Source organism: Triticum urartu, unplaced genomic scaffold, assembly GCF_056163025.1.
Source record: "Triticum urartu cultivar PI428250 unplaced genomic scaffold, HENAU_Tu73 scaffold1535, whole genome shotgun sequence".
Lineage (NCBI taxonomy): Eukaryota > Viridiplantae > Streptophyta > Magnoliopsida > Poales > Poaceae > Triticum > Triticum urartu.
In genome coordinates, this window is record NW_028259997.1 from 1 (window position 1) to 13,527 (window position 13,527).

The 13,527-nt window shown below is 36.2% G+C and overlaps 3 non-coding genes across 3 annotated transcripts; 2 read left to right on the plus strand and 1 right to left on the minus strand.

Moving 5' to 3' along the window:
- The first annotated feature begins 6,449 nt into the window (after window positions 1-6,449).
- On the plus strand, window positions 6,450-6,536 carry TRNAS-GGA (transfer RNA serine (anticodon GGA)). The gene has a single exon. It is a non-coding gene; the product is annotated as a tRNA-Ser (tRNA).
- A 1,219-nt stretch (window positions 6,537-7,755) lies between these two features.
- TRNAT-UGU (transfer RNA threonine (anticodon UGU)) lies at window positions 7,756-7,828 on the minus strand. Its single transcript has one exon. It is a non-coding gene; the product is annotated as a tRNA-Thr (tRNA).
- A 1,667-nt stretch (window positions 7,829-9,495) lies between these two features.
- Window positions 9,496-9,568, plus strand: TRNAF-GAA (transfer RNA phenylalanine (anticodon GAA)). Its single transcript has one exon. It is a non-coding gene; the product is annotated as a tRNA-Phe (tRNA).
- The last annotated feature ends 3,959 nt before the right edge of the window (window positions 9,569-13,527 follow it).

Sequence of the window (13,527 nt, forward strand, 5' to 3'; positions counted from 1 at the left end):
TTCGATACATGTGACCGGCAATGAGAAAAATAAATGCAATAGCTAAATGATGGTGAGCCATATCGGTCAGCCACAAACTTTGTGTTTGTGGATGGAATCCCCCAAGAAGAGTTAGAATGGCAGTTCCCGCTCCTTGAGCGGTACCAAATAAATGATTACTCGAATCAGGGTTTTGGGCATAAAGATTCCATTGACCCGTCAAAAGGGGTCCCAACCCCTGGGGATAGGGTAATACATCTAAGAAATTATTCCATCGAACGTACTCCCCCCTGGATGCGGGAATAGCAACATGAACTAAATGTCCTGTCCAAGCCAAAGAACTTACCCCGAAAAGTCCTGACAAATGATGATTGAGACGAGATTCCGCGTTTTTGAACCACGAAAGGCTTGGTTTCCATTTGGGTTGTAGATGTAACCAACCCGCTATTAAGGACAGCGTAGAAAGAAATAATAGAAAAAGAGCTCCAGTATAAAGATCCTCATTGGTGCGTAATCCTATTGTATACCACCACTGATAAACTCCAGAATAAGCAATATTCACTGGACCAGCAGCACCTCCTCGAGTAAAGGCTTCCACAGCGGGTTGACCAAAATGAGGATCCCAAATCGCATGAGCAATAGGTCTTACGTGTAAAGGATCCTGTATCCATGATTCAAAATTTCCTTGCCAAGCTACATGAAACAGATTTCCGGACGTCCATAGAAAGATTATTGCTAATTGCCCAAAGTGAGAAGCAAAAATGTTCTGATAAAGACGTTCTTCAGTAATATCATCATGACTTTCGAAATCATGTGCGGTAGCAATACCAAACCAAATACGACGAGTAGTGGGGTCCTGAGCTAAGCCTTGGCTAAACCTGGGAAATCTTAATTCCATAATGCCTTTCAAATCCTCCTAGCCACTATCCTACTGCAATAATTCTCGCTAAGAAGAATGCCCATGTCGTGGCAATTCCACCCAGAAGGTAATGGGTTACTCCTACAGCGCGTCCTTGTATAATGCTCAAGGCTCTAGGCTGAGTAGCAGGAGCAACTTTTAATTTGTTATGAGCCCAAACGATAGATTCAATGAGTTCTTGCCAATAACCACGGCCGCTGAATAAAAACATTAAACTGAAGGCCCAGACAAAATGAGCACCTAAGAAAAAAAGACCATATGCAGATAATGAAGAACCATAAGACTGAATGACTTGCGATGCCTGTGCCCACAAGAAATCTCGAAGCCACCCATTAATCGTAATGGAACTCTGTGCAAAGTTTCCCCCTGTAATATGAGTTACCACCCCTTGATCACTTATAGTACCCCAAACATCCGACTGCATTTTCCAACTGAAATGGAAAATGACTACCGAAATTGCATTGTACATCCAGAATAAACCTAAGAAAACATGATCCCAGGCGGATACTTGACATGTTCCCCCTCGGCCAGGCCCATCGCAAGGAAAGCGAAAACCTAGATTTGCTTTATCGGGTATCAAACGGGAACTCCGAGCAAATAAAACACCTTTCAAAAGTATTAATACAGTCACATGTATGGTAAATGCATGAATGTGATGGACTAAAAAATCTGCGGTTCCTAATGGAATAGGTAACAAAGCCACTTTGCCACCTACTGCTACTAACTCGCCGCCTCCCCACGTTAAGCTAGTACTTGTTGTTGCACCAGGAGCTGTTACGCCAGGCGCAGTAGCATGGATATTTTGTACCCATTGAGCAAAGATAGGTTGTAATTGTATGGCAGTATCCGAAAACATATCTTGTGGACGGCCTAAAGCACTCATGGTATCATTATGAATGTACAAGCCAAAACTGTGAAAACCTAGAAATATACATACCCAGTTAAGGTGGGATATGATTGCATCGCGGTGTCTAAGGACGCGATCTAATAGATCGTTGTATCGAGTAGTTGGATCATAGTCTCTTACCATAAAAATTGCTGCATGTGCAGCAGCACCGACTATTAGAAATCCGCCAATCCACATGTGGTGTGTGAACAAGGAAAGTTGTGTACCATAGTCAGTAGCTAGGTATGGATAGGGAGGCATAGAATACATATGATGAGCTACAACAATGGTTGTAGAGCCTAGCATAGCTAGGTTAAGAGATAATTGAGCATGCCATGACGTTGTTAAGATTTCATAAAGACCCTTATGGCCTTGTCCTGTAAATGGGCCCTTGTGAGCCTCCAAAATATCTTTAAGTCCATGGCCAATACCCCAATTGGTCCTATACATATGACCTGCGATTAGGAAAAGAATAGCAATAGCTAAATGATGGTGCGCAATATCGGTCAGCCAGAGACCACCGGTTACTGGATCTAGTCCTCCGCGAAAAGTCAGAAATTCTGCGTATTTGGACCAATTTAAAGTGAAAAAAGGGGTTGCTCCTTCGGCAAAACTAGGATAAAGTTGAGCCAAAAGGTCCCGATTCAAGATAAATTCATGAGGAAGTGGTATCTCTTTAGGATCCACCCCAGCGTCAAGAAATTGGTTAATTGGTAAAGATACATGAATTTGGTGCCCCGCCCAAGAAAGAGACCCAAGTCCTAATAATCCCGCTAAGTGGTGATTCAACATGGATTCTACATCTTGGAACCAGGCCAATTTGGGAGCGGCTTTGTGATAATGGAACCAACCAGCAAAAAGCATTAACGCTGCAAAAATCAATGCACCAATTGCAGTACAATAGAGTTGTAATTCACTAGTTATTCCAGATGCTCGCCAAAGCTGAAAAAAACCAGAGGTTATTTGGATTCCTCGGAAACCCCCGCCTACATCACCATTCAATATTTCTTGCCCTACTATAGGCCAAACTACCTGAGCACTGGGTCCAATGTGAGTAGGATCACTTAGCCATGCTTCATAATTGGAAAAACGGGCGCCATGAAAGTACATGCCACTCAACCAAAGAAAGATAATGGAAAGTTGCCCGAAATGAGCACTAAAGACTTTTCGAGAAATCTCCTCCAAATCACCAGTATGACTATCGAAATCGTGAGCATCAGCATGTAGGTTCCAGATCCAAGTGGTAGTATCAGGGCCCTTAGCTAGTGTTCTTGAGAAATGGCCGGGTCTGGCCCATTCCTCAAAAGATGTTTTTACAGGATCCCTATCCACAACAATTTTTACTTCTGGTTCCGGCGAACGAATAATCATTAAGTCCTCCTCTTTCCGGACAAGACATACAAAGAGACCCGCCAACTGTCTTTTTAGTGAATCTTTGAAAGATATATATTTTGAAAGATAGATTTTGAAAGATAGATTTTGAAAGATAGATATTGTGATTAGTTCTTTTCTTTACTATCTACCATCCTTCTATTTTTTTTTTAGTTATTCACTGGAGCAATTATATATTGAAGTCAATCCGAGGCAAGTGTTCGGGTCTATTATGACATAAAGATTAGGTGCCTAACGGACATTGTTTATCTTGAAAAACAAATATTTCTCGACGTAAGAAAAAAATCTTTTTTATTTTTAATTTAAGAAACTAGTGTATTTTTTTTGAGGGCATAAGCTCCTATCTATATCTACTTTCCTTGAGCATAATATAGGGTTTTTTATTTGATTCTAAATTCCAAGATAACTCATTAGAATTATTAATAAGATGGTCCTAATATATTAGCAATATTTAGATTGCCCCCTCTTTTTATTCACTTTATTACTTCTATTCTAGACCCTATCCCTATGGTTTATTCTTATGAAAATATCATATAAAATAGAAGGTATAAGAAATGGATATAATGAAATTCTTGATTCGATCTTACGACCTAATTTATTTGATTAATGGATCAACAACCAAACCACCCATTTTATGAAAAAGAAGGAGCATGGTCTTATTCAAATTCAAAGCGCTTCGTAATCTTCAACCAGTTCTGTGCTTCAATATAATTTCCCGGAGTAAGCGCTATAGCTTGTTTCCAATATTCAGCAGCTTGATCAAACCAAGCTTCCGCAATTTCCGAATCACCCTGTAGAATGGCCTGTTCTCCTCGGTCGGAATAGGAAGTTCCTTCCCTTAGAACCGTACTTGAGAGTTTCCTACCTCATACGGCTCAGAAATTGCTATCTGAATTTCCCCTATCTTAACTGAATTCGATTTATCAAAAATCGATCCAATTTGTTCTTGGGTTAAGCAGAAGAAATTAATTACCTAAGTTTCAAACCCTAATTTTTATCAATAATCAGTTTGATCTTTTTTCCCACCTTCAGAAGAATGAAGCATAGATAGATATAGAGCCTTCGTTCAAATTTTCTGAGAGGTAACTATCCCGGTTTCATATATGAAATCTCTATAGAATCCTTGAAAAAGACTTTTTTCCATAAGAAAGAAAAAAGAACTTACTATCTTTGGGATCTGATACTACACCGCTGCTTAATCCCTTAGTGGATCGGCTCTATTACATAAGCGGATTCCTAAATTTTGCCCCATATCATGGGATAAGTAAGCAGTTTTTTTTAGTTGTATCGACCCAGTCGCTCACTAATTGATCTTTACGGTGCTTTCTCTATCAATTTGAGAAACTTTATCCATAGAGTAGTAGTATAGGCCATACTTTCTTCGTTTTTTGATTCTCGTGAAGTGTCCTTCCTTCCTACAGCTGATAGGGAAAAATCGTTGTTTTTACGATCCCTATGTAGAAAGCCCTTTTTTTCTAGTATTTACTAGAAAATTTGATCCTCTCTTTTTTTTTTTTCTTTCTATAGTGGAGATAGTCGCACGTAATGACAGATCACGGCCATATTATTAAAAGCTTGCGGTAAGAAGGGGTTTCGTTCTAGTGCCCGGAAATAATATTCCAAAGCCTTTGTATGCTCTCCATTGCTTGTGTGTATAAGGCCTATGTTATAGAGTATATAACTTCGATCATAGGGATCGATTTCTAGTCGCGTAGCTTCATAATAATTTTGCAAAGCTTCCGCATAATTTCCTTCGGATTGAGCCAACATCCGTTACGGTCGTTCATTCTATTCAAAAAATCTCCGTTCCAAAACCGTACATGAGGTTTTCATCTCATACGGCTCCTCCCTTCTGTACATAATAGTACTAAGCGAAATAATCTATAGAATCAAAATAGAATTAGTCCCGTCTCATTATGAACCGAAAGGGGCTGGTATTTTTCCAAGAAATCTCTAGCCAACCTTCCCACAAGAGGTTTTTCTTAACACCAATGAATTCTATTAATGCTAGAGGAAAACGATAGCTCCAATAATTTCTTTGTTCTCAACGCCTCCTATTTAGAGGAATTAGCTACTTCAACGATCTTTGATGGTTATAGGGGTATCCAAAGTACAAACCTGATGGTTGTTTGTTATCCCAACCATTCTTCCCAGCCCTGATACCGATCAGGAAAGGGGTAATTTCTAACAAAGTTTTTCTCTTGTTGATTCCTATTTCTAGGTGTAGTGCTTTTCTCCCCTATGCTGCCTACGGATACTAATAGAGTAGGATTGGCCTGTAATCCATACCATACCATATCCTGTAGGTGTAACCTTTCGCTCAATACTCAAATCTACAATTGAAGTATCTGAAGCCGCATCAATCGAGGATACACGACGGAAGGAATTGTTAGTTCGCCTCACCTTCCCGAAGCGTGGGTTTGTTTGCTTTACAAATTTGGTTCTCTCTATGCCAACCCCCCTCTCTTTTTCGTAAGACTGAGGTATAGGTAGGGCTAAAAAAAAGCAAAAAAAAGAGTCAAATCGCACCATCTCTATAATAAGTAAATGCCTTTTTTTCTCCTGAGGTTGTCGGAATTATTCGCAATAAAATATTGGCTACAATTGAGGAGGTCTTATCAATGAAATTTCCATTTCCACGGGATCTAGGCATAATTCCCAACCCATTCTATATAGAATTGTTTTCATTCCTTCACAAAATAACATAAAAACAAACACATTCGATTCTTATAATTATAAATAGATTGATCCATATGCTCTACTCTAAATCCATATGCTTTAAATGGATAAGAGAGATATGGATTTTCCGCTCAGCTCAAATTGTATCCTTTTCCTTCTGCTTGGACACGAAGAGATATGAAATATTTGACTAAGACTGGATTTCATTCCACTTTCCTATTTCTGAACAACAACTTATGTTATCAACTATTTCGTGTTTTCAAAGTTATTAATTGTCTCATACCCTATTTTTGATTTCGATAGTATGGTGTAGCGTATCTTATGCAAACGGAATTCTAAGGTTTCTTTATTTTATTATGCAATAAGAAGAATTCTTCCATTTTCTTTTTCTTTAGTTGCGGGAAAACCCAAATTAAAACTTTTATTTTATAGCGAGCGCAATTTCTAGTAAAAAATCCTGTATCCTTCCACTTAGATCAAAAGGAATTTTTCCAATAGAACTATGGAACCCCCGAGTGGTTGCGGTTGTACCTGTACTGCAGGAATAAGAAAACTCGCTATTCACTCAGTTTATTTTCCATAATAAGTTATGTAGGAGAGATGGCCGAGCGGTTCAAGGCGTAGCATTGGAACTGCTATGTAGACTTTTGTTTACCGAGGGTTCGAATCCCTCTCTTTCCGTTTTTCTTAATTCATCAACGTTAAGGATCACAATGTATCAAATCAAATAACAATTTTTTCCAGCAATAATATAATATCTTATATTATCTTATTTTGATTTAATAGAAATTAGAAATTCTCTATAGCAAATTACTGTGGTATGTAAAATACACATAGAGGAAAAAAGAAAAAAGGATCCTAATCCTAGGGTTAATCAATTTTAGCTAGTTGATGGGAAAATACAAATTAATGGTAATGGTCTTAGGGCGATTTAGTTCGGGGAAAGGGGAAGGGGAAGAAAATTCTATGAACCTTTCCTTTTTTCGTTAAGTTCAAGTCTGACGAGAGTAATATTCTACAACTAACAACTCATTTATTTTGAGACCGACCCACTTCCTATCTAGGATTTTATTTACTAGTCCTTTATATTCCAACGTGTCAATCGCCAAATGCTTTGGCAATTTCCCCGGGTCCGATGAAGCAATATAATTTTGAACCAGACCTTTTGATCTTTGGTTATCTTTCGTAGTAATAATATCTCGGGGTTTGCAACGAAAACTTGGTATATTGACTATACGACCATTAACTAAAATATGTCTATGGTTGACTAATTGGCGGGCCCCAGGAATGGTTGAAGCCATACCCAATCGAAAAAGGATATTATCCAAACGCATTTCAAGTAATTGTAGTAAAACCTGGCCTGTTGACCTTTTTGCTTTTCCAGCGATATGTACATATCTAAGTAATTGTCGTTCTGTCAGACCATAATGAAAACGCAATTTCTGTTTTTCTTGAAGACGAATACGATATTGCTCCTTTTTCCCAGAATTGAATTTTTTTTTAAGATTACTTCCGGATTTAGGTGTTTTTCTAGTGAGTCCTGGTAAAGCTCCCAGACGGCGTATTTTTTTTAAACGAGGTCCTCGATAACGGGACATGAAGACTCCTTTTTTTATTTTATTGAAATTTCATTTTACACAATTAATTTCATTGTATTTACATTACAGAATACATCGAAATTAAAACTGAATTAAACTACAGGATAAACAGAGTAAAATCAACTAAAGTACCCCAAAAAATGGAATTTCATCAAAATCTTTTTTTTTTGTATATATATTATTTATTTTATTGTTTTGTATCTAGCAAAATTGTAAGGTAAAAAACATAAAAGATCCTGGATTCTCCATTTAATTCGGAAAAAAAGAGATTCTTGTTCGTAGAACATCGATAGAGAAAAAAAAGCCGACTATCGGATTTGAACCGATGACCCTCGCATTACAAATGCGATGCTCTAACCTCTGAGCTAAGTGGGCTTACATAACGGAAATAGTGTAACAAATAGAAATAGGTATAGTATAGGAAATCCGTAAAATCTCAGATATTAGTTATTAATCTTAGCTATTAACTAGTTCTAAATTTGAAGTTATACTTATAAAAATAAAAAAATACTAAAACTTCTTAAAGATAAAGTTAGCTTGATATGCTTAACTATAGGATATTAAAAAATAAAATTATAGAATTTATTGGTATTTTCATTCGATCATTATAGACTTTATTATTTGTTAATAATTTGAGGATTAATATTTCACTAAGGGGAACATAGAGTCAGAGTAAATAAAATTGCTAATTCTGATTAGAAAAAAAGAATAAATATCAAGCGTTATAGTATAATTTTGAATACTATAAAAAAGTAAGACGGGAGGTGGGGGAGATAAAAACTTTTGGATATATTGATTCGGATTGAATTGCAAATACATCAAGGATAGAATCAATTCAATTCTGAATTGCAATAAGCAAGCGAGGTCTCTCAAATAGAGTCGAACTGAACTGCTAGACTACGTTGAGTGATGAACTCAATGATTCAAAAAAAAAACTAAGAGATGGATGAAATTACACAAGGAATCCTGGTCTCAAAGAAGAGGGAAATGGGGATATGGCGAAATCGGTAGACGCTACGGACTTGATTGTATTGAGCCTTGGTATGGAAACCTGCTAAGTGGTAACTTCCAAATTCAGAGAAACCCTGGAATTAAAAAAGGGCAATCCTGAGCCAAATCCGTGTTTTGAGAAAACAAGGGGTTCTCGAACTAGAATACAAAGGAAAAGGATAGGTGCAGAGACTCAATGGAAGCTGTTCTAACGAATCGAGTTAATTACGTTGTGTTGTTAGTGGAATTCCTTCTAGTTCTAAATTAGAGAAAGAGGGGTTTTATACCTTATACATTTAATAAACACGTATAGATACTGACATAGCAAACGATTAATCACAGAACTCATATTATATTCTAATTATAATATAGGTTCTTTATCTTTTTTAAAAATGAAATTAGAAATGATAATGATTATGAAATAAAAAACTCATATCATAATTTTTTTTTTTCATTATTGTGAATCCACTCCAATCGAATATTGAATAATCAAATTCTTCAATTAAAATTCAAAGTTTTCGAGATCTTTAAAAAAGTGGATTAATCGGACGAGGACAAAGAGAGAGTCCCATTCTACATGTCAATACTGACAACAATGAAATTTCTAGTAAAAGGAAAATCCGTCGACTTTATAAGTTGTGAGGGTTCAAGTCCCTCTATCCCCAAATCCTCTTTTATTCCCTAACTATACTATATTATTATTATTTATCCTCTTTTTTTTTTTCTTTTTATCAATGCACTTTTTTTTCTTTTTATCAATGCAATGGGTTTAAGATTCATTAGCTTTCTCATTCTACTCTTTCACAAAGGAATGCGAAGAGAACTCAATGGATCTTATCCTATTCATTGAATAGATTTCTTTTTTATTAGAGTATCGGCAAGAAATCTTGGTTATTCACTCTATTTTTAAGTTTTATTTAAGTAAACCATGCACAATGCATAGGACTACCCCCCCCATTTTCAAATTTAAAATTTGAAATACTTTAATTAATTTTTAGTCCTTTTAATTGACATAGATACAAATACTCTACTAGGATGATGCACAAGAAAAGGTCAGGATAGCTCAGTTGGTAGAGCAGAGGACTGAAAATCCTCGTGTCACCAGTTCAAATCTGGTTCCTGGCAGAGAAAAAAAAAAAAAAGATCCACCGAATAGGTATTGATCCAAATACCTCGAGATGGATTGTGATACATATTCATTAATAATATTTATTCATCTAAGTGGATAAATCTATAATATAAATATAGAGGCACTTCTTTTTCTTTTTAAAGAAGTTTTAAAATATATCTTTTCTTTATGATAAAGAAGGGGGTGAGATTCCCCTTTATTTTTTTGCGTTTCTTAATTTTGTATTCCGCTATTCCGACGAATATTTTTTTAGTCTTGCTTATCTTTATCTTATCTTATTTTCCTAGTTGTGCTAAGTAATGTGCGCGGTACAAAGTTCCTGGTAGAGAACTTCTTTGAGTCATCCTATTTTTCTGTTCATATGAAGGAAATTAATATGCGATTTTCAAAATAGGGGAATCCAAATGAAACCCTTTTTTTGCTCAGTCTATCTGGAATGCTTTTGTATAATTAGGAATTAATTATAAATAGGTATTCCGTTTCATCTAGGAAAAGAACCTAAAAATATTCCTTGACTTGAATAAAATCTGGAGTTGTGTTGTATAAGTGAGCATGAATTTCTTATCATTCAATGAGCATCTTGTATTTCATAAAAATTGGGGGTTATATAATCCTTACGTAAGGGCCAGCCTATCCAACTTTCAGGCATTAGGATACGTTTAAGGCGCGGATGATTATCATAAGAGATTCCCACCATATCATAAGATTCGCGTTCTTGAAAATCGGCACTTCTCCAAATCCAGAAGACAGACGGAATTCTAGGATTATCCTTTTGGGCAAAGACTTTTATGCAGACTTCTTCTGGATTATCTATACCATATTGTATTCTCGTAAGATGATACACGCTAGCTAAAGATCCACCGGGTGCTACATCATAAGCACATTGGGAGCGTAAATAATTGTAACCATATACATATAAAATGACAGCAATGGAATCCCAATCCCCTGCTTTTATTTGTAAAGTCTCTATTCCTCGGTGATCAAAGCCCAAAGATCTATGAACCACCTCATGTTTGACTAGCCAATTAGATAACCAACCCTGCTGCATTGTCTTCATCTCTCCCTCTTTGTATAAATATTTCACATTTCGGATGCAAGTTTGAAAGATTGCCCTGCTTTTTATTTTTCTACACAAAAGAGCCCCTCTCCTAATTCACTAATTTGTAGGAAGGTACTGAACTTTTGGATTTGAAAAAAGTTTCAGAAGATATATCTAATGTAGATGGTGATTGATAGAGCAATTCTTGCTCATAAGTTCCTGTATGAGTACTGCGCCTAACATAAAGCTTGTGACTGGTAGTAAAACATCTATTTTTATTTTGAGATAGAGTTTGATCCTCAACTATTTCTCGCGATATCTTCTTACGAAGTTTTGTTAGGGCATCTATAACTGCCTCCGGTTTAGGTGGGCAGCCCGGCAAGTAGACATCCACAGGAATTAACTTATCAACTCCCCGAACAGTACTATAGGAATCCGTACTGAACATTCCCCCTGAATAGTACAGGCTCCCATAGCAATGACGTATTTTGGTTCAGGCATTTGCTCGTATAATCTCACTAAAGAGGGAGCCATTTTCATTGTTACCGTACCGGCTGTTAAAATTAGGTCTGCTTGCCTAGGACTTGATCTTGGTACCAATCCATAACGATCAAAGTCGAATCGTGAGCCTATTAATGAAGCAAATTCAATGAAACAACAACTGGTACCGTATAGAAGGGGCCATAAACTGGAGAGTCTTGACCAATTCGAAAGATCATTTGGTGTAGTTGAAATAACAGAATTGGAACTTGTTTGGTCAAGTAAGGGAAACTCAATCAAATTCATAACTGTCTCAATAGAATCTTTTCCTTCTTTTTTTTTGTCTAAATATTCAGTTAAGACCATTCCAAGGCTCCTTTTCGCCATGCATAAACTAAACCAACAACTAAGATAAGCACGAAAATCAAAGCTTCGATAAAAACGGATACACCCAATACGTCGAAACTCATTGCCCAAGGGTATAGAAAGACGGTTTCCACATCAAAAACAACAAAAACGAGCGCAAACATATAATAGCGTATTCGGAATTGTACCCAAGCCCCTCCCATGGGTTCTATACCCGATTCATAACTAGAAAGCTTCTCTGGTCCTTCACTAACCGGGGCTAAAAGTCCTGAAATCGAAAATGCCAAAATAGGAATAAGGCTTGCTATTATTAGAAATGTCCAAAAAATATCATATTCGTGAAGCAGAAACATAATGTACTCCCATTAATGTGGAATAGGCGGAACTTAAATTAGTCAATTCAATTCAGCATTGTCAATTTATCCAGAACTTCTCTCTTTTCCTCGGTGAAACAAGAATCTTTTTTGTTCAAACAAAAGCGCTTAGTTTAAGTTTAGCCTTTGTTTCCTCTGTGCTGCATCTTCTTTAAAGATTCATCCAATGGAATCCCAACTCCCTTTCTTTTGGATTTCCATTCTATTTAGATATGGTGTATGTAGATCTAATTCTTATATAAAGAAAACTTTCTCGTTTCACTTTGTCTCGCTTTCTCTAGAATCTCTAGAAAAAAGAATAGCTCTATCCTTTATTTAATATTTAATAATAAAATAATAAGAGACTATTAAATAAAAATGAGAATACTACTAAATTAGAACCTAATTAAGATAGTAGGACTAATCTATGCAGTATAATTAATGAGAAGTAATACTATAAAATAAAAATAAAGAACTCTATTTCAGAACTATGAGACAGAATATTCTGTTTTCTTATTTACTCTTTACTTTATTTTTTCTATTTAAAGTTGATCAATTTACATAATGTATCTATAAACAAAGTAATAAATATACTTAAAACAAAGTAGGAATTCGCAAAATGGATAAAATCATTGCAGTTATTATAGGGAAGTCTAGAGATATCCTATTTGAAGGAGGACGGGATTCAAATCAGGGAAAGGATCCTTTCTTCTATTGATTTGATAGAAATTCGTTTTTCTTTTCCTGTCTGTATGATTTTGATTTTCGATGAATGAGCCTTTGGTAATGCTTTTATCTCTATTCTATGTCGCAGGCGCCTATCCAGTCTATAAACAAATACTAATGAGAAAATGAAAACTATACTAAACTAAAGAAAACATAGGATAGAGATCCTAAAATCTAAAAAAGGGCATATTAGGGCTATACGGATTCGAACCGTAGACCTTCTCGGTAAAACAGATCAAACGGATTATTATCGAAATGATTTGAACTGTTTCAAAGACCCAACATGCATTTTTTTGCATTGGGCTCTTTCATAAACTGATTTAAAGATCAGTTAGTCCACCATAGTTTTTCTTTACGGAAAGATAATGAGATGGCTCCCTGTGCTCTGATTGATTTTTTGTATTATGATCTATCTAGGAGCAATACCAAAGTGTTTCAAAGGAGGATTACCTTGACTTAGGTCTGCCTCCGGTCTAAATTAAATCAACCTAAGTGAAATGGAGTCTCTATCGTTCCACTGCAAGAGTTAACTATGAGACTTCATACACCTTAAAGTTCATAGAACGAAAAGAAGTTTTTTGGAGGCCCTTATCCTCATTACGCCTAGCATTTAGTGGGCTGGATATTTACCTTATCAACTAGCAAATCCATAAGGGTTCTATTTGATTAGGCACCTGAATTGGCACCTGAATCGGACTGAACCGACTGTTTGTCAGGCTACTGTTCTCCTATTCTCTCGAATCTATGAAGTAAGACATTGATTTTGCAATAAGATCGATTATGTTCATTGCATAATAAGCTCCTTTGAAAAGCATTGGCGCACGTGTAAACGAGTTGCTCTACCGAACTGAGCTATAGCCCTTATCAGAGATATCTTAACATATAGATAATTTCTTGTCAAGATGAATATTTTCTAATGCCAGAGGATACCCCTTTGATCTGTATCTGTTTAGTATTTAGTTTAGTATTTAGTATATAACAGACCAATAAC